This window comes from Vicugna pacos, chromosome 7 (genome assembly GCF_048564905.1).
Source record: "Vicugna pacos chromosome 7, VicPac4, whole genome shotgun sequence".
NCBI lineage: Eukaryota > Metazoa > Chordata > Mammalia > Artiodactyla > Camelidae > Vicugna > Vicugna pacos.
The window spans coordinates 3227536-3253395 of record NC_132993.1 but is presented as its reverse complement, the minus strand read 5'-3'; the positions used below and the strand labels follow the sequence as shown (position 1 = coordinate 3253395).

Below are 25860 nucleotides of genomic sequence, written 5' to 3'. Positions count from 1 at the left end.
GCCTGGACTATGGCTAGACTGAGGGCTTTCAGACTCCAGCAGAGGGCCACAGTAAATGACTCCTTTTGTGGTGAGGTGGTGGGAAGGCCATTTGTGACAACAGTGGTTCCTGGACACTCCTTGTTCAAGTGTTGCTGGGTGGGTTTCCTTACTGAGAGCAATAGGGAATACAGACCAGGAACACTTTACCCCTGTCTCCGTGGAGGGCGTGACCTGGTACAGACACCGGGGCTCATCTCCAGCTTATTGCCAAAGGTAGCTCCAGCTTTTCTGAGATCTGCCCTCTGGATCTATTCTGCCGTTTAAGTAATGACCTCAATTATGTTTAATTACAGTATATTGCAAGCCAATGAGCTATCTCTGCCGAGTCCACATGAATTAAAATCAGTATAAAATTCGAACCCAAGGCTCCAAGAGGAAGTTAGCAACAGCAGCTCCGTTCTCCAATTCTCAGTCGGGCTTACTCTTGTGTTGCCCTTTTGTGTCAGAGAAAATAACACGAAGAGATTAGTAGTAAAATCTTTGAGATCTAATTATGATCAGGGAGTTCCAAAGGAAATTAAACATAGCATGATTACTTTTTTAAAATATAAATGTAATAGAGCATCTGAGCAAATAATCCTTCCCATACGGCTAGCTCATTTCCCATCAGGAGGTAGAAAAGAATTTTTGAGAACTCTTATTAATGAATAATAGTGTCTGAATTTTTATGACACTTTTTCTAAACATTTTCTTGCATCGTTAACTTGCTTGATGCTCCCAGGTTTCACTAGTCATGGCAGTCATTTTCAAACAGAGCATAATTTAAACCACTGTGCACCCTGATCTTCTGCATCCTGAGAGCCCTGGGTTTTTGGTGAAGGGTTCTGGCTGAGATGGCTCTGAGGGGAGGAAGACAGGAGAGACATCAGATGGTCAAGGCTGTGTTCCCCTCCCTCCTGCAATGACCCAGAGTAGCCAGGAGATCCCATAGCATGAATGCAGGAGATCATGGCTGGGGGAGAGGGAGGGCCCAGATGGACATTGCTGGGCCTCAGTTCTCCAAGGGACACTCTTGCTCCCAGAAAACCTCTCCTGCTCGCAGACGGCTTTGGCGTTTCTCCTTCTCACTGGACTTTTCACTGTTTTCCATGCCAATGGGATGTTCTTGTCTTCTGCACGCCATGCTAAATTCCTTGGCCTTTGATTGATTTGTTTTGGCTCTTACCACAGCACAATCAGAGAAGACAGCGCCTCCCTCTGGGTGTCCTCATGCTCTGGTCTTTCTTGGCTATAACTCTTGTTAACTCCGCTCGCCCACTTCCCTCCTCTAAACCGACATTCCACGCAGCTTACTTTCCGACTGGAATGAGTGCATCTCCATCCTGCATTCTTATGGGCTGAAATCTCAGTATTTGGTCTCCATAGGTCACTTTTTATCCATTCTCCACCCCTCATTAAATTTCTTCCCCAGCTCACCCTTCCTGTTGGAATGCTCTATGCCTTTTTTTACATTGAAGTATGGTTGATTTACAGTATTTCAGGCATACAGCACAGTGATTCAGTGATACATATATATGCTCTTTTCCATTATAGGTTCTGGCAAGATATTGAATATAGTTCCCTGTGCTATACAGCAGGACCTTGTTGTTTATCTCTTTTATACACAGCAGTGTGTATCTGCTCATCCCAAACTCCTAATACATCCCTCCCCTCCATTTCCCCTTTGGTAACCATAAGCTTCTTTCCCATGTCTGGGAGTCTGTTTCTGAAAGCTGTTTACTTTTAAATGATCGCGTCATCACTTGTTCAGGGTACAAAGGATTTTCTACATGCGATCTTTCACCCTCCCAACCAGATACCTTTCAATCTGAGGACAAAACGCTTGTGTATTTCACTTGTTCAACACAAATCCCTTCCGTGTTGACCCTACCTTCCTGTCCTAAGTGTCCTGACCTGCTGCTCAGCACGCTTCCTCTTTCCTGTCCGACTCTGCCTCCAGTTCGGAGATCACATCAGGTCTCTGGTCTCCCCAGAGTCCGTGGGTGATAGTATTTCGTAGCTCCCTGCCTTCTGTGCCGCTTACACCCGCGCTTCTGGTTCAGCCGGGCTCCGCTTTCTGGCGGCGTTGTTTAACCCTCTGAGGACTCCCACCTTCCCATTTTGTCTTCCTGTCCTCTCCTTTCCTGCTCAGAGGCCCTCGCTTCTCTCTGCTGCCCTCCCTCCTCCGCCTCGGGTTGCATCCGTCTACTGGTCTCTTACTTTCTCTCCCCTCTGGTTCTCCCGGGCCTGGGAGGTGGCTTCCCTCTGCTTTCTTTAAATCACAATTCTCAGTTCCACTCCATCCCCCTCCTCCGGAAGCTCCCGCTCTCAGCTTCCTGCTCCCTCTAGCTCTAGGACATCGGGCTGCATTTTTTGGACAGATGATGCTGCCCAAGCCTTCTTCCCACACCCTTGGACCCCAGAGCAGGGGGAGCCGCTGTCTCAGGTGTCCCGCTGTCATGACGATGCATGGCCTTCGATTCTGCCAAGTGGGGCAGACCGTGTGTGTTGTCATCGTGCCTCCTCGCCCACACCCAGGGCTCCCTGTGCTGTGCCATGTGCCCTTGCATCCACTCCTCCCCAGGTCAGCCAGGAGACTTGTTTGTTTGTAATACATTGAATGAGAAGCTCCCAATACATCACATTCACCTCCTTCCTTGCAGTAGAATTCAGCTGCGTCACAGTTCACCCCTAAACCTTGACATGTTTGCCTCCTTCACTGAAACTCTCAGTTTACTACTTTTGGTGTCTCGGCAAGGTCCCACTCCATTCCACTGGCCATTTGACTCCAGAGTGTATGGGACTGGCTCCTCCTGGCCCTCCTGGGGCTCCCAGCCCTCTTGCAAGTGATGCTCTTTCTCCAGAGTAACTCCAGTGTTTCTGCTCTGTGAGGTGCACATCCAGCCCCTCATTTCCTGGGCTGGGAATATGCAGCTGTACCCCCCCCCACACACACATATGGACGCTCGTCCATTACACCTTTCCCCTGCGCCCCCCTCCTGCAGTTCACCATCCGGGGTGCCACCACGTGTGCTCATCTGCAGCGGACCCTCAGGACAGACCTCCCCTCCTCTCACCCCTGCATTTCCTCTGACTCTCTCTTGAGGAAGGAGATGGGGAAGCAGGTACAGGTTCCCGAGTCTCTGCCCCTCCTGAGCGCATCTTCCACTCCGTCCCCCCAACCCCACACACATACATGCAGACAATCAGCACATGCACACACATGTGGGCACACACACTTACCACACATGCACACACACTGCCTCCATCCCCCAGTCCCACCCGGCCTGAAGCCCAGTGTGTGTCTGGGGGAGGGTCTGGCTCAGGGCGTGCACGGCGGTGCCCATGCTAACCTCAGAGCTTATCTCTAAAATACCCCAAGTATCGTTTTCCACCACATTTTCTAAGTAAAATTTAACTGAGAAGCATGACCATTTTTATTTGACTTCATGTCCGTCTCTTCCTTGGGGACAATGCACTGGTGAATTAGAAACTGTCTCCATCAAAAAAATAGCAATTTGGGCCCCCGGCTATTTCTCTGCTCCACAACCAGTTCCTCTGAAATGTTACTGACACCTTCCCAACCAAATCAACCAAAATGTCAGAAATCTCTCATTTTGTGTCCTTCATCACACAGAGCCCTGACGGACAGCGGGACCGGGCCTTTGTGGGGGGAGGGGCTGCGGGAGCGCCAGCGAGTCGGGGGCTGACCAGAGCCTGGTCCTGGCGGCCCCGTCACAATGCTGATGCCGAGGGGTCCCCCTGGAGGCAGTGCAGGCTGACACACTTGGGGACACGCCCCAGGAAGGCCTGGGCGGAGCCAAGATTTCGAAAGCTGTTTCCATCGTGCAGAGGTTCTGTCACCTGCCGCCTCTGGACTCAAGCGGGTTGGGGGTCTCGGTCCCTGCACTGCCCTGCACACCGTGTGCAGGTCTTTGCGGTGTTCAGGCTCCTTCTCAGGGTCCCTCTGGGTCTGGCTCTCCCTCCCCAGGACGCAGCCTCGCCTGAATGCCTGGGAGACTGTCTGCATCAGCGTTCCCCGCTGCTCCTCTCCCGGGAAGCTGACCTCCAGGGCCCCCCGTGACCGTCCACCCACCGCCTCCTCTGTTCACGTTTCTTCTCTGATGGCAGTTGTCACTGTTTCCAGCTTGCCCCCTTGGAGATGTTTCAGAGGGTCTCAGTGTCCCCAAGCTGTTTATACACAAGCAGCTGAACTCAAGCCCCCTCCCCGCTGGCCTCCCCAGGAGGCTCCGACTGTCCACTAGGAGCCCCCCTGGACTCAGCCCGCCGCCACCTCCCAGCCTTGGCGGCAATCTTGCTGAGAGCAAATCTTTTATTTTTCTAGGGCAACCACTAAAAAAATGTTTTTTTAATAAATACAACTGATATCCTAAGGGAGGAGAGAAAATGGAATCATGTAAAATGTTCAGTTAAAACCAAAAAGGGCAGAAAAAGTGGAACACAAAGAGTCAAAGAACAAAGGGAATGAATAGGGAAGAGTTACAAATATGGTAGAAATTAATCCAACTGTAAAAGTAACCTCTATAAATGTGAACAGTCTTGATACAAGCCTTTTGTTAAGTGTAAAATCATGTCAAGGCTCATCATTTTATATATATACATATATAAATCTTCCACATATATATGGGAGATTCTCTGTTCACCCCCAAGGCACCACCAGCTCAAGGACAATGTGTGCACTAGGTTTTACCAACTGAAATTTTAAAGAAAAATTTTTGGCAGAAAAATCGTAACTTGAGTCCCGGGCTTCTATGTTGCAGAGTTTCTGGGTCTCCCTCATCCCGGAAAAGCCTTCTCTCAAACCTTAGACCCAGACCTCTCCTCATCTCAGACTCTAAAACACGATTTCTTAGCCTTGGGTTTCAGGGGTGCATGAACTTGGATGAAAGAAGAAACGGTCATAATTACTTTTACCAACGTCTGCCTGAAACAAAGCTTCCCTTTAATCTGTCTGTTTTCAAAAAACCACAGTAGTTTTGACAGTATCTGTGATCAGTAGAAACCACAGCATTTTCATATCATGACAGTTGAAGGTATCTCAAAATATATAGTCTACTTTCGCCATTAGTTGAAAATCGGAGTTACTTCAGCCCTGCCCCCACGTCCTAGGCTCTGGGACCGCAGGCAGGTTCTCCGGGGGTAGCTCTGGGCAGGCGCGGAGACAGCTGGGGCAGCCGTCTTGCCGCTGCGGAACCTCCAGCCACCTGCTCTCACGACTGGCATTTAATTCAGGAGCCTTTGGAGAACCTAGTGCTTCTGGAGACCAGAATATCTTTTCCTTATAAAGCAAGTTATGAAAAGTTTCATTCTATTTATGATCGTATCTCTTGGCAAAAAAAAATATATAAGTTCCATTCCTGTGATGATCAAAACGAGTAAGAACAGCGTCTCCAACTTGATGGGGATGTTTCCTTGTCAAAGACGTCCCACGGTTAAGTGCTATTAATGTATCTCAGCCAAAACAGCTGTTACGCTAATTTAGTGGATCGTTAAAAACAAAAATTTACTTTAACTTGCCTGTTTTAGCTGTATTATACTGTGAATCGTCAATAAATCAGTGTAAATATATTTTACTTTTTTATATTTTTAAAACAGTATCTCAAAATAATGGGTTTTCTTTGTCATTTTATATATTCTGTTTTATGTATTTAAATACAAGATTCTGAGAAAAGAAACACAGGCTCCATGAGATTGCCCCAGGGGCTCAGTTTTTGGTCTCATTTATGTTTCAAGAGACAAAAAGATCTAGAATCTCTGTGCAGAAGAGGCAATTTCCTTATTTTCTCTCTTAACTAAATGTTAGGGCTTCAATCCCTTTTGTCTTCAAAATTTACGCCCACCCTCTTCCCTGAAGGTTACTTTGTTACGTAGGACAATTCACTCTTCTTTGCCTCGTGGGCTCCTGTGTCTCTGAGGCTGTCCCAGGTGAACCAGTAACACTGCTCATCACTGCTCACTTGGCAAGGGGCCTGTGTGGGAAGTGACTTGCCTTTACTACCTCATGAAGTCGTGAAATCATTTGCCCAAGACCCTGCAAGTGAGGGAGACAGAATCTGGATCTTGGGCTTCTGCCCTAGGACTCGGGGGAGTTTGAGTCTGACCACTGTATTATGTGCAGCGGACTCGTTAAAATACCTTTCAGAGTAGACACACCTAGCATACTTGTCTTCCTTCTGCTTTGTCCCTGGGGTATACACACACCTGCAGTTAAGAAAGAAGAAAGTGTTTGTTCTCTCTTTGTCTCTGTCTCTCTTTTCTCTTTCTTGTTTTTGTTATTTTTATTTTTATTTCTTTGGTCCCTTTGGTCCCTGTGCGATGAGATTTGACTCTGCAGAGGTCTCTCATTCAGAGGCCACTTCCTGGGCTCCAAACGAAGAAGGTCCAACTGAGTCCTCCCCAAAGCGTCTCCCAGCATCAACATTCCTATTTAAGTTCAGAGTGAGAGAGAACCCCGGAGAGTGGGGGCCTCACAGGCTGGCTGAGGACGCTCATTCTTTATATCGACCACAGGGCCAGGGTGTCCTGCAAGGCCCCCAGCCCCTCCCAGGAGGAGGTGACCTTGTGTCTGCGGTCCCTTCATTTCCATGTGGCTTTGGTGCAGTTGCATGTGTCACCTCGAGTGACTCCAGAAGCTGAACCAGCAGTTACCTGTATTTCTTGGTTGATTAATTTTCTAGGGGGAAAAAAAGAGCCCATTGAATATCATGCTTCATTTCGGAAAACAACAGGGTAGCGTGTATCCTGCACTGTGTTCCAAACGCCTCTTCTTACATGGCGCCCATTCCCGCACAAACAAGAGCAAGCAATATTTATCACAAATGGCTGCTTTTTCAATTTCCTCTAGTATGACATTGTTTCTAGACCCCTTTGCCATGTAGCTTATTAATCAGAGCTCATTGATAGGCATCAGACATCGCATGTTTATAGACACACAGTGGACTATTTCTGCCCCGGCGATGTTGGTAGAAAGGTCACTGAGATGATTACTGCGAAGGATGTGAACGCTGCAATTCTCGTGGTAGTGTTTACAGTTGTACCGAATTATGACTTAGGAAGTGTGGGGCCAACTAAGTCCACCACTTTTTTCCATAGAGTTGTTGGCAAGCTACATTTGCTCCTTCCCAGAAACAATGCAAACTATTTTGTGTAAAAACAGAGATGCACCTGGTCAGATCCTTTCAAAGTAAAAATAGATAAAACAGATGAACAACAAGGACCTACTGTATAACAGAGGGAACTATATTCAATGTCTGGTAATAAGCTGTAAAGAAAAAGAATGTATATGTATATCCGAATCACTTTGCTGTGCACCTGAAATATAGTAAATCAACTATACTTCAATTAAGAAAAGAAAGGAGTTTCTGTTGCTGGATAGTGTGGTCTGTAAAGCTTACAGCAGGAAAGAACCTCAGGCAGGCCCTTGTTCCAACCCTTTGAATTAATAGTCGAGGCAGCTGAGATTCAGGGAGACGGGAGACTTGTCTGAGGTCATGCTGAGGAGTGACATGCGTCACTCAGCTGTCCAGCGCTTCCCTTCCCGTTTTGTTAGGGCGGACTATCCATCCATTCTCCCACCGACCGTCAGGACACAGGGAGCTCTCTTCAGACGGTCGATGGCGTGAAAGCAGCCCAGGACGGATAAGTCGTCCTTGCAGGTGTCTGGGCGTCGCTCGCATCTCCCTTCACGCCTCTGAGCACGCGGGATTCATCTCAGTTCCACTCTCGTTTTTATTCTCCTTTTCCTTCTGTCATTGACTTACCTGAAGGCTGCTTTTGTCTCATAAAGACTCAACCAGTGGAAAACTGAGGTTACTCCATCAGTTTCTTTGATCAGTCCTAGTCACTGGCTGAATTCAGAGCCCCACGCCCATCCAATCCAAACTGAGAGAACCGACCTTTTCTGAAGCTAAGAGAGCCCAAAGCTTCATCTTGACCTGTTCCTATGTCTTGGTTTCTCGCTGGGGCATCCTTCCCACCCAATCCTGCATCCCCGGGACCAGCAAACTCTTTGTGCTATAAGATTCTCAGCCTTAAGGGTCCTTCCTGGGGTTTACATTTGGGGGCACAGTCTGTACCCTTTCTTTGTGGAAAACCGCTCAGTAGTTGGTTGTCAGGCTTCAATGGACAAAATACTTTCTACACCATCTCTGAATGACAAAATGAAAAGGCCCCAGGAGAGAAGATTTATGGTCAAGTAATGGACTTACTTTAAGATTTGAAAATAAGCAAGTAAAGTGAATAAGTTACACTCTAGGACTCATCGCCTTTCACACATAAGTGATGATACAATAATACAATAATCACGTGTTAAATTATGTGACTCATTTCATTTATTACAGGTAACGAACCAGAAACGCAAGTCTGACTGTCTCCCTTACACTACTAATTTATTTCCTTTCTGCCCCTCATCAGAGTACCAAAAAAAAAGCCACCCATTTTATTTTCCTTGCAGGAATGACTTGGGATGGTGGCAGTAGTACTCGGGCATTGAGACATCCAGCTTCTGATGTACAGATTCCGTCTGTACGTTCTGATATTGCAGCATTATGCTTCTATCCAGAGAGCCGTTTGTCAACTTAAACACACCTAGGAAGACTATATGGAAGATGTAAAAGCATCAAGAAGCTTAAAATTATAGCAGAGGCACAGACTGAGTGTTTTTTCATCTTGTCTCCTCCACAGATATCCGCAAAGATTATTCCCACAGATCATTTTGGCACCATTTGCCCTTTTTTATGTGTTTGGCACAATGTGTTTATTAACTATATTGATGAAAATGGGAGAGCAACTGTCCTTGCTGTTGGAGACCTTGACAAAAATAAAGTCTTTAAAAAGTGAACAGACTGTCTTATAAATGTGAACCCACTGGCTGAACCACCCAGTGAAAAGCTAGAATGGTGTAGAGCCAGGAAGACTTCATCATGAAAAGCCTACAGATGTGTTTGTGTGTGTGTGTGTGTGTGTGTGTGTGTGTGCTAAAATCAATGTTGTATAACAAATTTATTTAATCTGTTTAACAATCCTTCGAAAGAGCGTTAATCTCCACTTTCTCCAGGGAGACACCTGCAGGAACTGAGTTTCGTTATTCAAAACTATAATATGGTCTTGCTGCATCTTGCTTAGTCTCCCGGTTCAAGGCTGCTGCAGACCTTGATGCAGACATTTGGAAGTCCCTGGGCTCACTGGGAAATCATGTTAATTGCAGTGTCAGGGCATCCTGGGTACAAGCACTTTGAGCTCGGTAGGAAGACGGATTTCACAGACACCAGAGAAGAGAAGGGTAGCTGACTGTGATCAACTTTGACCCTGGCAGGTACCTCGGAGGAAGGATTTCAGTCTGTTTATATTCTGTGAATTCATTTTCCCTGCTAGTGTTCTGAGTGTTCACTAAGACAGAATCATTGTTTGAAACCAACAGTACAAGTCTCCCAGGGCCACACAGCAGGCTTGTGGCTCTGGCCTGGCGCCATATGTATTTTTCCAAGGTTCACAGGTAGCCCTTGTAGCAAATGTTTATAGAGGTGTTTTTTTTTTTTAAAGAATCACTGTTGCTATAATTAACAACACTGACTCAGTAGATGAATAAATATGTGAAAAACTAATTTAAGTATTTGACACAACTAGTATATGTAAGAAATCAATTTCATAACATGGAACTATTACATTGGCTTCTTCTCAATGGCATTAATTTCATTTTGGATAGATAAGTCACACTGGGGGGTTTAATATCTATTCTACATGGCATTGTGCAATAGTAGGTTCTCTGGGGTGCACTTTTATTAGCTTCTTGGAGATAAACGGCCATGTCACTAAAACAAAATAAAAATCTCAACTGAAAGCCCTTTCCGTTTTCACCCAGTTAAGCCTCCTCTGGATGGAAGACCTGCTCTTTCCTGAGGGCCACTGGGAGGTGAACTGGGGCTCAGAGGCCACCCAGCCCCTGGAGCACCGAGTGCATTTCCTCTGTGAATTGTGACAAAACCCGTCTTGATAACGCCTGTACCCAGAAGTTTTGCTTGCATACCATAAAACTGTTTGTCTTTCTATACTTGGCTTGGGAGTCTAGGATGTTAGAGGGCAATAAATCCTGCCCCCCCATGCATATTGGTAAACTCGGGGAAAGAGTTTCTAAACTTGCATCAGTGGGTCTCTGAGATGATACGCAACCAAGACGCACCTACCGTGATTTTCTTGTTGTTGTTGTTTCAGCCTCATTTATTCACTTGACAAATATTTCTTGCTCACGTCCAAGGTCCCAGGCACTGTGACAGACATGGGTATGAACAGTGGAAGAGATGGAAGCAGTCCCGCCTCTCAGGGAGCTTGCACTATAGGGGAGGAGACCCAAGGGAGGCGTACAGCGCTGGGAGGAGCCCCGTGTGCGTGTAGGAGGAATACACACACAGCGCAGCAGGGTCTTCAAATTCTTCTTTCAAATCATACACTAATTTCATCACTAACATGGTTGACCAATGGGTTATGGCCCTTAGTTTCTGAAAGACACTCTTGTGAACGACATGGCATCTTCACCATTAGAGCTCCTCCCGACAGACGCCAACATGGTAGCTTGGAGCAGTCCGCCTCTGCGAAGACTGTGTGTAGATAAGTGGGGCTTAAATGAACTTTCCTCTAACTCAAGCACCTTCTCTGTATACCCCAGAGTTCCTCGCATGAGCCTTAGTCAGACGTGTGTTTTCTTCTTAAGGAACATCTGATGGGGGAGCTAAGACAGGAACGGCCATATTAACGCCCAGTCATGAGCGTTGCATGAGTACACGTACGAACAGCACAGGACAGAGAATGGTGTGTTTTATGAGGCAGGTACTTAGGGACATTTTGAGGATTCAGCAAGACAATTACTGACTTCTAAAAAAGTCGTGGAAGACCTCTCAGATGGAGTGGCTTGTGAGCTGGGCTTTGAAGTAAGACTAGAATTGTGCCATCTGGAAATTCAGTTTCACGACTTCCTGAGATGTGCTCTAGTGCATGACTCATCAAAATGACACAAGTAAGTGGACAAAAGTCTAGCAGGATCTTCTTAGATAACGTGGCACTGGGACAGACCGGGGTTAAAATCCAGCTCTGTGATACCTACACCACAGGGCTTCTGACACTGCTAAATACGGCGATGTGTGTAACACATATCTGTGAAGCCCCCTTCAGTGGAATCTATTAGTGTTCATCAACAAAACCCTTCATGGGCTGAAAGTTGGCAAATAAATTCAAAGCTCATTGGCAGGTGTCAGCGGACTTACTGACACCCTAGCTTCAGAGATCCCTTGTGAGTTTGTATGAAAACATGCATGTTTTAAAATCTGACTGAAAATAGATTGTAAAGCTATGTTTTCCAAATTAACAAGTAACTTTTCACAGATCCTACAATTCACATTATCCCAGAAGACTTGTGCAGACATGACCCTTGTAAGTTCTCCAAGGTCCTCAATCTATTTCTTTCCTTTTTTGGTGGGGGGAAAGAGTGTCAGCTATCATTGCATAGACTCTTCTCTATGGATCTCTTTTTATCTGGAAGAAGGAAGGGGGAGGAGAAGGGGGGAGGAGAGAAGGAGCAGGAAGAGGAGGGGAGAGAAGAAAGTGGTAGGTGGAATGAGCCAGTCTAGTTCAAACAGCGCCTGGTTATAATTCAGCCCATCACCCCCTCTCAATAGCTCCCTGGCTGCCCTCCCACGCCATTAATACCAATTCTGTATCCCATACACTGAGGGCCCAGTGGATAAAAAAGACCAAAGATGATCCAGGATCCCTTGTGAACCATGAAATCCTTGGCACACAATCCCATCTAGGTCACATGCCTGTCCTCCATGATAGATGGGAATTTAGCTCATTATTGTGCACCCCTCACCCCCACTCCAGAATATCTGAATCTTCAACAAATGAGAAAACAGAGTTATGGGTCATTTTGACTTTAGTTTTCTGGGAGCGTCTTTCAAACATTGAAAGCACGAGCATAAGACAGCAGTCTTCCTTTTCATAGCAAACAAAAGTCTTCCAAAAGCCTGCCTCACTTCCCATGCGATCAGTCGAATGCAGAAATGGTGTGATCAGAATGAAGAGCTGCCCTTTGTCGCGGGGCTGAGCCAAGCTGGCACTTCCGCACTCCCACAGCACCCCCAAGTGGCCGCGCCGCGCTCCGAGCTGCTCTCCGCGTGCCCAAAACCAGCACGTTCACAGGACTGTTGGTTTTGTCTCGTGTTGTCTTTTCTATTGCTTGTTGTGTTGCCTTCGTTTGGCAGGTAATTGAATTCACCCAAGGGTTGTCCAAATAAAAAGCTGTACGCAAATAGGATCTGCCACATTGTTGTGGGATGGTGGGGTGCCAACACAAGGGCGCCGCTGGTGCAGAATGACGGGGACAGAGAAGCAGTAGGGAGAAGTGAGCATAAAGGAGCCCCGAGACCCTAAGGAATGCATGTCTCTGTTTTCCTCGTGTTCTTTCCTTCCCCTGAATCAAGACAAAGAACCAAAAGCACACGAGGACCGGACAAGCAAAGCAAGCTGCAAGACAAAGGGACGCACTATGAGCCTGTTCTTCTTGCTTGCTTCTCTCAACTCCAAGTTCTGTAAAAATAATAAAATAAAATAAAATAAGATAAGATAAGATAAAATAATCTGCCTTTGCCTTTGATAAACAGGAGGCTCGTAAACATGGAGCAAAATTCATATTCAACCAACGTTCAGGGAGCACCCCCCCCCACCGCCTGGATTCATAAGGCGCAGAGGGGACGCCCCTCCGGTTCCAAAGGGCAGCTCCGGAGCTCAGTGCTGCAGGGACACACACGTAAAGGCGTGCTGATAGCAAGGTTCTTCCCAGGTCTTCTTTTTTTTTTTTCACTTGTTAATGCACATTTGAGGTTTTGGTTTTTGTTTTTTCAGTTCTGTGCTATGACAAACAAAGCTGCTGGGAGCGTCTGTGTGCTGGAGAGGACGTGGCGGGCGTCCCCCTGGAGAACGCAGATGACGGGGGAGGTGGGCGCGTACTGGTCCTGCGCTCTTCCCAGGTGCTCTGAGCGCACAGTTCGATGAGTTCATCGGAGCTGGGATACACTGATGTCCACTTGCCATCCTTACTCTGATCCTGGTGCTCTGGACACGTGCCCAGCCCGCGGCTACACAGCCTGCCCTGCTCCGCCTGGGGGCTGGAGGATTTCAAGCCTGTCACCCCGCAGCTCAGAGCAGCCCTGGTTGAGTGGGTTCCAAACTGGCTCTTCCGACACCAAATCAAGGTGTATCTTCTTCGGAGCCTCCTTGAGGCAGTGAGATGGCGTATTTGACAACACTTTGTGTATAAAGTGCTGGGTGACGTAAGAGTTTCGGTATTATTATTTAACTTGGTGAAGCCCTGACTCCCCCTTCCCTCTACCCCTCCCTGTTTTGGACCCACACTGCTTCCCTGCGGCTTTATCAGCCCTGGAGAGAGACTAGCTCACAGAGCATATGTTCACGTCACATGTATAATGAGATGATGAGACTTTCCAGAGTTGACATACATTGTCCTCCAAATACTCCAGTTGGAAGAATGTGTCGAAATCAACAAGAAGTCCAAATGCAGAATCGGAGACAAGGACAAGGAAGAATCAGGTGGAAAACTTAGTGGTGCGTTTTGTAGCACATTAGCTGGAGGCAGCCCCAGTTCTCCCCAAGGTTAGGTCTATACACGAATTTTGGTTTCCCTGTAATAACGACACACTGGAAGCTCTCAGGAGCCCTGTGTTGTAGGTAAAGCTGATGGGAAAGGCCTCTCTTGACATCTTCGTGTTGTAGATGAGAAAACTGATGCTTCGTGACTTCTCCCCGTGCAAAGAGCTCACTGAGGAAGAGCCAGGGGTCATGCTGTGTCTGTTGGGAGCACTTTGGGCTACGTAACTATTCCTAACTGAAAGGGGCTAAAACAGAGGTTCCTACCTGAGAGGATGCTCTGAGTTTAGTTACTGGCTCCGAGCTGTCGGGGTTCTGGGGTTACATCAGTGCAAGTGTTTGCCCCTTCTTCTTGTGGTCACAGAAAGGCTGCAGTGGCTCCGTGCTCTCGTGTCCTCATGCAACTTTGCTCAGAGATAGAAGATCAGAGGGGAAACGCTGGGAAAGAGAGAAGAGGTCCCTCCTCTTACTACTGCCTTGTATCCGGGAGGAGAAACTCTTTCCAATGGCAGCCAGAAGTCTTTCTACATTTCTCTAGCCAAGCAGACATCTTTAACTTGAGGGCAGAAATTCTATATTGATGAGCAGAAATTAAGACGGAATAGGTGCATAATTTTTGGTAACCAAGGAGCAATCAGTCACATGGGTGATTTCTCGCCACTGAGGATAAAGAACGTGTGTGTTGGAAGATGCCTACAGAAAAATTTCACGTAATTTCCTCTGGAAAACAAACCAAAAAAACCTTTGGCTTTCTCCAAAGCACTAATTCAATGCCTAATACCCAGCTTTTCCCAGTGTGAAGTGTAGTACAAATCTAGGGTTTTTAAGTCAGTGAACAATAGTGAACAGTATCTTTGTAGAAGTCTTCCATCATGTCCTGAGCAGTTAAATCTGACCAACACCGTACAGGGAGATGAGAAGATGTGGTCCAGGAGCTAAAAGTCACAGAATCGGGGAATACGTGAGGGTTTCTCCAACCTCCTTCCCAAAGAGGATTTTTGAAAAACCCAGAATTGTTTTCATCTTGATGACAATGGTTTTCTTCTCAGAGATCACGGGCATCGAGGGGAGATGGAAGGGCCTGCGGATCACTTGCTTGCCGGGCACTTCCTGTAGCTTTGCGGGCTGGTCCAGGAAACCCCCCTTATCCCGCATGATCCAGAGTCGAGACCAAGGGCTGGGGGGCTTAACCGCTGAGATGGTCTGTGTCTGAGATGCCATCACTTCAAGGGGAAGTTTTCCATTGGGTGGATAAATCCAAGAGACAGCCGGCTTTGCCCAGGAACCAGTGGCAATCTTAGCTCAGGTCCTGAAGTTCAGGTTATTTGATTGGAAGACAGTGAAACACAGATGTTGCCAGTGGGTGTGACGTTAGACTAGTACCTATTCCAAGGTTTTCCGTGACAGTCCCCGTCGTGGTGCAGGGATTCCACTGAGGGTCTGGGGTCCGCAGCAGCTTCTGTGAAGTCGTATGCTCTACCTTAGCACAGTCATGAATTTTGTATTCTAATCCATGGTAGATTTGGGTTTAATCATTGTAAATTATTTTTCTTTGAGTAAATTAGGTACTCAGGAAAGATATTTATCTAACGACTTTGAATATCTCAATTTGGAAACTCAGCATTCATTTCAATCACAGCCAGCCATTTACATCTCATTTGCAGTTGAGCTGAGGTTGTGTGCAATCCGGGAGCTCAGAGAGAAAGAAAGGAAGGGACCCCCGAAACCCAGATGGAAACAGAGCCCTCTGCTGCTGCTGCTTTTATCATAGGTGCCTAGGAAATCCTTCCACGTCCTTTGAAAGTGTTAATTTATCCATTCTTCCTCATGAAGACTGGAAAGGTCCCGGGTACATGATGTAATCTGGGGGTTGTTGGGTTGGAAAGAAAATAACAGTGGTGATTACAGGCCGTCAGAGATGAGGTGAGGGGACCCGTCAGGGGCTCCGAGCACGATCTGAGGAGCGAATGGGCCCCACCTCATCCTATTATAGCAGCGAGCCAATTTTGTTTTTGCTGTGAGTGAGGAAAAACTCTGTTCAAATTGCAGGCTTATGTGACTAATGGATTTCTTTACCCAATGGGCAATTTCTGTTTACCTGTCAAGCAAAATATAAATATAAGCAATTGTTTGGAGAATTACTCTTTTGAGTTTCAGATTACAGCGATTGGAAATGCAGTTAGGAGGATACACAAACCTGTTTTTTCCCCTTTATGAGAAGGAAATGGTTCAGAGACGGGTCCAGGGGAGCTGATGGAGTTACAGTGCACAGTGAATTGAATTACCCGCGTGAAGCAAATGAGAAGCTTCGTTTCCGTTTTATTGCCCCTAATATAATCTGTTTTCATTAACGAGAACACTCTGCATCTCGTATCTGACATACCCATCCACGCGTGGACCAGGGTTTTGTATTGACGTCTGTTGTACTTGCTCAAGGCAGTGTGAAGGAACAGACTCAGGCTTGCAGTTCATTTTCTTTCTCAGGGCCATGTCTTGTACTTGACGGTCAGGATCTATTGTGTGTATGTATACACTGGTAGTTGTCCATAACTATTAACCCCGTGCATGTGGTTCAGAGAATGTGTTAAATTCAAGAAAACCACTGAGCCACTTAAAGTATCAGCGGCCCATTTTTAAATTCACAGGTCTTTTCCCATGGAGGTCTGGAGGAGATCTGAAGTGATTGTGCAAAAAAAAAAAAAAGGATTTTATCTGAAACATTTTAAGGTGACTTAAAGAAGTAGATTCAGGAAAATTAAGTCCATAAAAGTTGGTTTTCAGCTCGAATATGTTTATTAACTTCATTGATTTTTAATTCATGACAAGATTTTTTTATTGCATTAAAAAAGCAATGAGTCTAAACCAGAGGCACTGGGGGTTTTAAAGAAATCAATTTCTGAAAGTAAGATTTATTTTTCTTGCAGTTCTCCAGGGCTCATCTGCCAAGTTGCATCTGTTCTGGCAAGATGGGAGAGGCTCTCTGCTAAGGTGCAAAATCAAAGATTTTCTGAGATAAGCCCCAGCAGGAGTGGTCCCTTAGCTTTGACAGTATCTTTGATGTCTGCTTTGTTAATTCCTTGTGGCCACTACCCTCCTGCTGAGATGAGCCTTAAACATTTCAGTTTAAGGGTGAAACAGCATTCTGAAAGTGCCCCCCAAAAGACCACCTGGCCTCCATTCTATTTTGACTTTGAGTGAACTGCTAAGGTAACCCCCATTTAAATGAGGCAGACTGGCCTTTGCACATTCTGGAAAAATCCCTACACTCTGGACAGTCCTTGTTAACTATGCTAAACAGGTAAGCCGTTTCCCGGGAATGCGCTAACGTTCTGGGAGTCTTCCAGCTGCCTTGGTGCCATTCAGAAGTACGCTCTAGTGGTTATTCTGGTGCAGCATTTGCTCCTTAAACTTGAGTGTCCATCAGACTCACCGGATGCCGGGCCCGTCCCCGAGTTTCTGACTCAGTAGGTTTGGGTTGGGGCCCAGAATCTTCATTCTAACAAATTCCTAGGTGACCCTTACGCTCCTGGTCCAGAGACAACCCTTGGAGAGCCACTGTGCTTTCGGGTTGAAAAGGCTGTTTTGTGCTCCTGTAATAAACAACCAGGACGTTATTCTGAACGTGTTTGTGATCTAGTGGTTTCTAACGGTCCCTTTCTAATAGAACTAGCAGGGCTGGCTGGGATGTACCCAATGAGTAAGAAATTGAGAAAACCACATCTATTCCTAAAAGGAAGGCCTTATCAGTTTATAGCACCAGTCCTGAGCCACTGAGAGGAGGCTTGACTGCAGTCTGTATGGAAGCAAGGACTGTGCTCATTTCAGTTACCTGTCTCGTCCCTCGAACGCAGCTAGAACAGAACGATGACTGGCACAGTATTTACTGAATAAACAAGCGAAATGCTTCAGTTTGATTTCGTGTGTAGATTTCATGCATACAATTAGATTTATTGTCTAAAAATCTGTTTTCCTAGATTCTAGGCATATATTTGATTTTAGTTTTAGCGAGCTAGATCCTGATTCATAGTATGATGCAAGCGTGCTGTGTAACGAATCGTCCCAAGTGCAATGGCTTTAACTCAGGATTCACGTTGCTACTGGTCTAATGTGACACAGCTGGTCTGCATGGGCTCAGTTGGGTGCTTGTGCTTTGTGTCCCCTGATCTCTGGGTTAAATCAAAGTTATGGGTTGGGTTCAGGTGTCCCCGAGTGTGTTCTCATACGAGAGCCGTGTTCCGAGGCCATGCTCACACAGGATGTGTTGCCTGAGTGCAGGAGGCCTGCCAGGCTCTGCTGGTACCTGGAGGGCCTCTGCCTGCGTCACGTCCGTTCACACTCCGTTGGTCAGAGTGAGCCGTTTGGTCCTGCTGGAAGTTGAGCTAAAAGGCCAATGGGCGAGTGCAGATTGGCTGAACAACACTCCAGCCCATCACAGTTTTGAATATGGAAATAATGACTCACCTCAAAGGTGAACTAGAAGCCCCTGGTGTGGACTGCGTTGTGCTCTTGGAAGAGGAGGCAGGGACCCAGACTGCCCCTCCCCCAGGGAGGGTGGCTTGTCCCTGTGGTACTCGTGCCATTGAGGGTGGCTGTTTGCTTTTCTTCTCGCTCGGGCCTTGGCTGTTTGCTGTTTTTTACTGGCGCTATTTCAGACAGTGCCTTAACTCGAAGGAATGGTCTTGGTTCTGGCAACGGTTGACACTGGGTGAGATAGGGTGGGAAATGGCATTTTAAGAGACTTTTCCGAATTCCACCCAGGAGCAGTCCAGGAAGCAGGTGGCCCTTCTCCCTGCCTGGCCTGCCTCAGGGTGGCGTCTGGCCCTGCCTGTCTAAGGCATCTTGTCCTCAGCTGGATTCAGCAATGCACCCTGCACGGGCATCCCGGCACGGGACTCGCGGTGCCTGGCCCCGGGGGCCAGTTCGCTGGGCTTAGCTCATCTCCGTGTGCTATTTCTGGCTGCTGATGAAATCAGCCTCGCACCTGGCCTTCCCTGAATGTCAGTCCTGCCGGACATCACGCCCTCCGCCCTTCTGTACGACTGGACTGGTTTCTAGTGGAGCTGGGTTCTTCACTTTCTGTGGCGATTTCCCTTGGCCTGCAGTGGAGCAGAATTTACATGGAGGAGCCAATGAACCAGCGCTAGCTCTGTTTCCTACTGTCTAAAGAAGACCCTGCATTCGAGTGACCCCGATTCTGTCTGTCCTGTTCTGTTTCATTGCTCCTTTCCAGTGAACGCCTAGGAACCCCTCTGGGTGACGTGATTGAAAAAAAAACCCAGTCTGAGGCCTCCGCCGTGGAGCCTGCTTCCCGTTAAGTGTCACAGCCAGCCAGACTCGGCCCTTCAAATGCCCACCGTCCGTCACAGGAGAGAGAGGATAAGAGCTTTCTCTTCTTCCAGAACGCAGCCACCGCCTCTGCTGGTTAGAAAAGTGAAGCACGGAATTGCAGAGGCTCATTAATGTCACGGCAACATTAAAGGGAAGCAGATTCAACTTAATTCACTGGACTCGGGAAGCGCGTGGTTTGAAAGGCAAGGAGCTCTGGGGGCCTTTCGGAGCGGAAGTCGCTCCCCTTTTAATCTAATAATGCGTGATGTATGAATTAAGACATCTTGGGCGACAACTTGGTTGTGCTCAAACGATCACCAGGGACAGACAGAAACAACAGACTCTCTTCTGTATCTCACGCTCTAGAAATCTTAGGAGCCTTGGAAAGCACTGTGGAAGCTGTCACTGAATAATCGGAACACGTGAAAAGACAGAGGTCGATGCCTCCTCTAGGAGGTAAAATGACTATTTAGATAATTTCTGAGGCCATGATGGTAGTGAAAGGCGAGGCTTTGTAAGTATTCAGAGAGCAGCAAGACATTTTTAGAGGAAAAAATTAGGTAATTGACTGCTATTGCTCCAGAGCAAGGGGGGATGGAAGACAAGAAAGAGGAAGGAGAGGAAGGAGGGTGCCAAGTGGGAGCAGAGAGGAAGCAAGTCATGGTCCAGTGTCCACGGGCAGAGGTAACGTGTGTTCGGGGCCCCTCGGGGAAGGAAGGGTGGGTTACCGCCACCCACCGGGCTGAGAACAAGAGTATGTGCCCTGTGCTTGATTGAATCCATGGTTGCTTTACTCACTCGGCCATCAGCTTTACCACGTGCGTTGATAACCACGTCTGCGCGCACAGGTGCTGCTGGGACAGGCAGTTGTACGCATGTTTCAAACTGTGTGTGAGAGCCAGGCAGAGGCACGGTGTCGCGACTAACAGGCAGGGAAGTGCTGGGGAATAAACATCGAACTGTCTTAATTCTAGCAGAAGCCTTTTTGCTGGGTTAAAATCAATGTTCTTCTTTAAAACATGTTGATCTTTCAAGTATGAATTTGAAAAGCTCAAAGTTAACTTAGTTGCTACTTTCACCTTGTGTTAAAGCCAGGATTTAGCAATTCCTTTTTCTTGTGCTGGATGTTTCCTATTTGTAAAGGTTTTAAAGATGTCATACCAGCCAGACCCACATTGGTAGTCATCTTGCAAAAAAACATTCTAAAGAAAGAGAGGAGAGGAGTTGGTGCCTACTATTTATGTACTTACACTGTATTCTCTCAAGCTACTGAAATACCTGTTTATTTCTCCCCATTTATACGAGTACTGTGTAATGATTTTTTAAAACACTGATGCCCAGTTTTTTAGGGAAGTCTTCTGTCAAAGTATGCCCTTTCATTGCTCCAAATATCAGTGTTGGAAAAGAATAAAAGTCTTAAACAGGGATCTGCCCTCTTCCTTCTCCTCAAAGAGAAAGGGGAAGAGAACTACAGGATATAATTCTCTCCTAGAAATAAGAAAACCTCTTAAGGTAATAAAAAATCATGCTTAGGCTGCTGATCTCAGTATAGTTTCGGGATTTTTACAATGCTTAGCTTGTATGTAGACCAAAAAGTTCCCTTACTGTCATTAAAAAATGACTATCCACTATATTTTGCAACAGCCGCCTAATTCCAATGACTTATCATATTTATTTTGCAAATTGGTACCAGGAAGAATGAACACACACTCACTTTTATGTAATAAAGAAGGAAGAAATAATCACATGAAACTAGACAGAAAAATGGGTCTGTGAACAGGATTTTAAGCAATATTGAGGAATTAAAATCTTGACATGAAAAAATTCACCAAGTATTTTCAAAAGTGGTTTCCCAGGCTTAGCCGATAAGCAGGATTGGAAACCTACTTCAGCAGAGCGCATCTGAGGTGTTCGGGTATTCAGGGCTGAGTGGAGGCAGTGACTGACAAGCTTCCTGTGGAAACGCTCCACCTCAATTTTCATGCCCACTGGGAGGTTCTGCTATTCTTCATAATCTTTCTCCTTGTTTAGAGGATAGAGTTGGGAAAGGATTACTGAAGGCAATAAGTGAATTAATTATGCACCACAAAGTGCCACAGCTTCCTGGTCTCTGCGATTGCATCACTTCATTCGTCGTAAAATATTAGCAGTTTCCTCTTTGCATGTGGGACTTCCGAGTCCTGACAATATATCCTAAGAGACACTGCAATATATGTATCAGTGTTCAAGGCAAATTTGGATGCGTGAGTGCACATATGCTCACAAACATGCACGCACAGACTCAACGCTCCAAGTCTAGATCATTCTTTAAAATGAGTTGTGTTCCATGTGCAAGGGGAGAAAAGCAGCCAAATCCTTCTTAAGTTAGTTGATGAGCCCTGGGTCTAGGTGGCACCTGAGAAACTGCACCATGTGCAGGTCATGCGTTTACTAGTGTTCTGCCTCCTTCCGCCAACACTGGCCCCTGCGGGGCTCCTGACCACTCCCCCCACACATTTATATACTGTTTACTTTTCAGACATGCCTCTCTTAACAGTTTTGTGCCTCAGCTCTGCCCCCAATTGTTTATGAGCTTCATAGCTTTTTTCATTTTACAGATAATTTTAAATCAAACCTGCTTATCCTATTGTCTGAATCAGTTAGGATTTTTAACTTTGACCAAATTGTAATTTGAAGCCCTACCAGCTCACTTGGGGGTATGATTTTAAAAGTGAGGGACCTGTGTGCCTTCCTCATCTCCCTGTCAATCTCTTCTTGTTGACTGGCACCCGTCTATGAAGTATGGTGTATGGGATCTAAACTGTGTCCATGTAAGTACTGTATTTGGTATGTATTGTTTTAGGACAGGAAATATTTGTCATGCTTCTTGTTACGATTTCAAGTTTCATATATATGTGTGTATGTATATTACATAAGTAAGACCCTCACAGCGTCTGTATTTAGTGAAATGTCAGCTCCATATGCTGCAGGGAGCAGTGGGGAGCGTTCCTTTTAAGTCGGTTTGGAAAGGCAGCTTCAAGGATCTAAAGCACAGCTGGGCGGGGGAGGGGGATGAGAGCAAGGTTTCCTAGTTATCTAAATGTGATGACTTTTAAAGTTTAGCTTTATGGCTCTGGTAATTGTTGCCTCTGTCTTCAAAGTCAAGTGGGGCAGAAATACTCCGGCACCCCCAGATCTGTGGGCAGGACATCTGCCCCTGCAACATCCTTTTGGTGGTACAGGGAGCCTCCCAGCTACCTGGGATACTGGTTTTACTTGCTTTTGTAGTTTCTGTAAAGAGAATGTGTTTTCCAACTACCTTAAGATTGCACTTTTCTTTTTAGTGGAGGGAAACCACAGTGGATGCATGTGTTACAAATTTTAATTAAAATAAGACTACCTGCTAGGTTGAGAGCTTGAGAAGAAGGGAAGAAGGATGGGAAGGGGCCCTCTCCCAGGAGACTTATTCACCTGCATTCGGCTCCCCCACCCACCCACCCAAGTTAAAGACACAGAGGGAGGAGGCAATTTCAGGACCAGGAACCAGGGTCTGTCTTTCCCTCTGGGATTTCTGGACTTGAGCCGCGGTGCCAGGAGATGGCCTTGGACACAGATCCGACAAAGGCTGGCGAGCCTGCAGGAGGGCCTGCTGAGTGGCCGAGGCCTCACCTGTTTTTCTGAAAACCTAAGTGGAGATGTTCATGGAAACCATAGGGGAGCAGGCAGCACCGCCGGAAGGTGAAGGTGAAGCTGCCGCTGCCCTCTTGGACCTGGAATGGAAGGAGCAGCAAAGTGTCTGCGCAGGTGCGAGCTCTCCACCTGCCCCCTCCCTCCGGAGCCTGGGGTCCTGGTGCGCTCAGGGTGGGACAGATCATCCTAGCTGGAAGGGCCGCAAACAAGAGGAAGAGGGTTGCTCAAGGAGGGCTGTTCCAGGCCTGAAGGAAGAGCGTCTAGACCCTCCAGGAAGACGATGGAGCGGATTCCAGCAGGAGAGAGAGGATCCCGGAGGCCAGGAAGGAGGAATCCACCCCGGGAAAGGGAGGGGGAGAAACCAGACAGCCTGCGATCTGGAGTCGGAGCCCAGCACCGAAGCACAGTTTGTGTCTTTCCACACAGGGGCGCTGGAGCACGTTTTAATGCAGCAAGAGTTACTGCGCACCCTGACCCTGGCACCCTCTTTGGGGTCGTTTTTCCCCTCCCACTTCCTCTCAGTGGGGGGTTGGGGGGCGCCGCAAGCTTTGGAAAAGTTACCGGCATCACAGATGCTTCAGCCTCCGCTTGTGTTTATTGAAATCGAAAATGGAGTTCGCGAAACGCACAAATAAGTGGGGTGTGCGGGGAGGAACGTTTAACCGAGTTGCTCTGAAGGCTTCCAGCGGGCACCCCTCGCTTGCCTCCCGTGACCTTTTCCTTTCCTTTCTTTTCTGAAACCCGATGAAGGAAAAGGGATCTGGATTTGAAGAGCTTGGCTTGGTTAGGAAAGTGACTCGAGACAGCGTCTCCTCCCAGCCCCGCAGTTCGCTCTTCCACACACCCGCATTCGCACCCCCAGGCCCGGGGGTCTCTGCTGGTGTTGTTTCAAGTTAGGCAAGAAAAGCTGGGAGGAAAACACGAGGGGGAGCGCCTTGTTGGGCGCCGGGGCTGCAGCTGCGAGCGATGCGAGCGCGTGGACGCGGAGCGCAGCCCCGCGCCGAGCCGAGGACGGGCGTCTCGGGGTGCCGCCCCCTCCCTCCGTGCCCCCGACGCCCCCTCCCCAGCGCCCGCCTCTTCTCCCGCGCGCTCTCCCTGCGAACCTCCCGGGGGCGCGGAGCCCCAGAGCCCCCCGCGCGACCCCGCCTCTCGCCCCCGCACCCATGACCTACGCGCCCCCTGCCGCCTCCTGGCTGCCAGCCCCCGGCCACCCGGCGCCATCAACGGCGGGTGGAGGGCCGCGTGGGGAGGGCGAGGGGAGGAGGAGCCGCGCGGGGGGCCTGGGGCGGGGGAGCGCGGAGATTCGCTCTGGATGCTCGCCCGTCTCTAGGTGGTGCCAAATTCCGGGGCCTAGGCATTTTCCCTCCCTTTATGTGTTTTTTTTTTCTTCTTCTTCTTCAATGGCTTTGATTAGGCCGTACGTGGCCGTGGCAAGGAGTTAAAAAAAAACAGAAAAGAGAAAGAGAACACACCCCCAGACCCCCGCTTCGCCGAGCCGCCGGGGGAGGGAGCGGAGGAGGCTGAGCCAGGCGGTCGCCCAGCGGCGACTTGAGAGTGGAGCGCGGGAGGAGCGGCCGCGCTGCCGCCGTCCTTTCTTCTTCTCCTTCTTCTTCCCCTTTTCCCCCTGGAGGGGGTGGGGAGCGGGAGCCCGAGAGGGAGAAAGCCGAGATAAAAACACCCCGAAGACAGCCAGCCAGGGCGCGCAGAGACCGATGGCTTCGCTGTACCAGAGGTTCACGGGCAAGATCAACACCTCGCGGTCCTTCCCGGCGCCCCCGGAGGCGAGCCACCTCCTGGGCGGCCAGGGGCCGGAGGAAGACGGCACGGGGCCCAAGCCCCTCGGAGCCCAGGCGCCGGCGGCGGCGCCCCGGGAGCGCGGCGGCGGCGGCGCGGGCGGCCGGCCCCGGTTCCAGTACCAGGCGCGGAGCGACTGTGACGACGAGGACGTAAGAGCATTTTGGTGGGTGGGGGGCGGCGCGGGGCTCGGGCCGAGAGCAGGGGACACGCGTCCACGCCGCGTCTGCGATGGTCTTGGGGCGCCCTCATCCCTCCCCTCCCCCACCTCTCCCGGGAGCGCCCGCAAATACACTCCTTGCGCGGATCTCGGTCACCGTCGTCCTGGAGCCGGTCCCTGTCTGCAGCGGCGGCCAGGAGTTGGTGGCTTTGAGGGAACAGCGGTGGCCGAGCTGCGCTGCTGGGATGTGGAATCGGCTGGAAGTCTGTGTGGATATCTGTTGTTAATTGCATGGTGCTATGGATCTTAAGGAAAGAATTCGATCTGTCTGTGTTTACAAGTTGGTTTCTCTTTGCTTTTTCTTTTTCTTTCTGTTTCCTTTCGGTCTCCTTTAAGACTCGGGGAAGATACTGTTCCAGGCTCTTTTTCTCCCCCTCCTACCTGTCCCTGGAATCTACATTGTGGCCGCCTGAGGGGTCCCTTCGCTCACGTGCCTCCACTCCTCACTTCTCCAGCGCTCCCCACCAGCGCTGGGAGTGGTGGTGGTGGTGATTTACTTTTCAGAAAAATAAAATAAAATAAACGCACTAGCATCAAGGCCCAATCCCCTGTCCCAGGGCCCAGCACAGTTTTTGCTGATGGGGGTCAGGCCCTGTTTCCCCCACACCTAGCCTTGGACTGGCAACAACGTTAGACAGCGTTGGCTGAAAACTTCTCCTGGAGCATGTTTCCTACTCTTCTCAGGGCTGGAAGCCTGGGTTTCAAAGGTTGGCTTTGCATATCACCTTAGTAACCGATGACTCAAACAGGAGGGGGGCGGGCTTCGAGGATGGATGAGGTCAGCCACCTGTGTTGATCCCTTTCAGCTATTCAGAGGGCCAGGGAGGACCAGGAGGAGAGGAAACTGATGTGACTGAAACCTTCTCTTCCCAGAAAAAAAGAGAAAAATCCCAGACAGGCTTTCAGACAGGCAGGCAGGGCCTGCCCCTGGAGTTATGTTGGTTGTGTTGGGTTGTAGAGCTCACGGCATGTACCTTTGAGAGTCCCACCTGGGGACACCTGGGCACAGGTATTTACACAGCCTCTCAGATAGTCTACCTTGATGTACTTAAGGCTGTTCATGTCCCTGCACCGAACAGAAGGTCGTGGTTATTCAACATGTCCTGCATGTACTGCACCAAGCAGAAAGTCATGGTTATTCAGCATGTCCTGCC

General features: G+C 48.3%; 1 protein-coding gene and 1 long non-coding RNA gene across 2 annotated transcripts in view; one reads left to right on the top strand and one right to left on the bottom strand.

Annotated features, from left to right (window-relative positions):
• DPP6 (dipeptidyl peptidase like 6) overlaps positions 1–25860 on the top strand; it is an 837334-nt gene that overhangs the window by 192458 nt on the left and 619016 nt on the right. The gene's annotated exons all lie outside the window — the stretch shown is intronic.
• LOC140697272 (uncharacterized) lies at positions 23269–24562 on the bottom strand. The gene is made up of 2 exons (XR_012074130.1): positions 24165–24562; positions 23269–23599 (listed from the first exon to the last, which is right to left on the bottom strand). It is a non-coding gene; the product is annotated as an uncharacterized lncRNA (long non-coding RNA).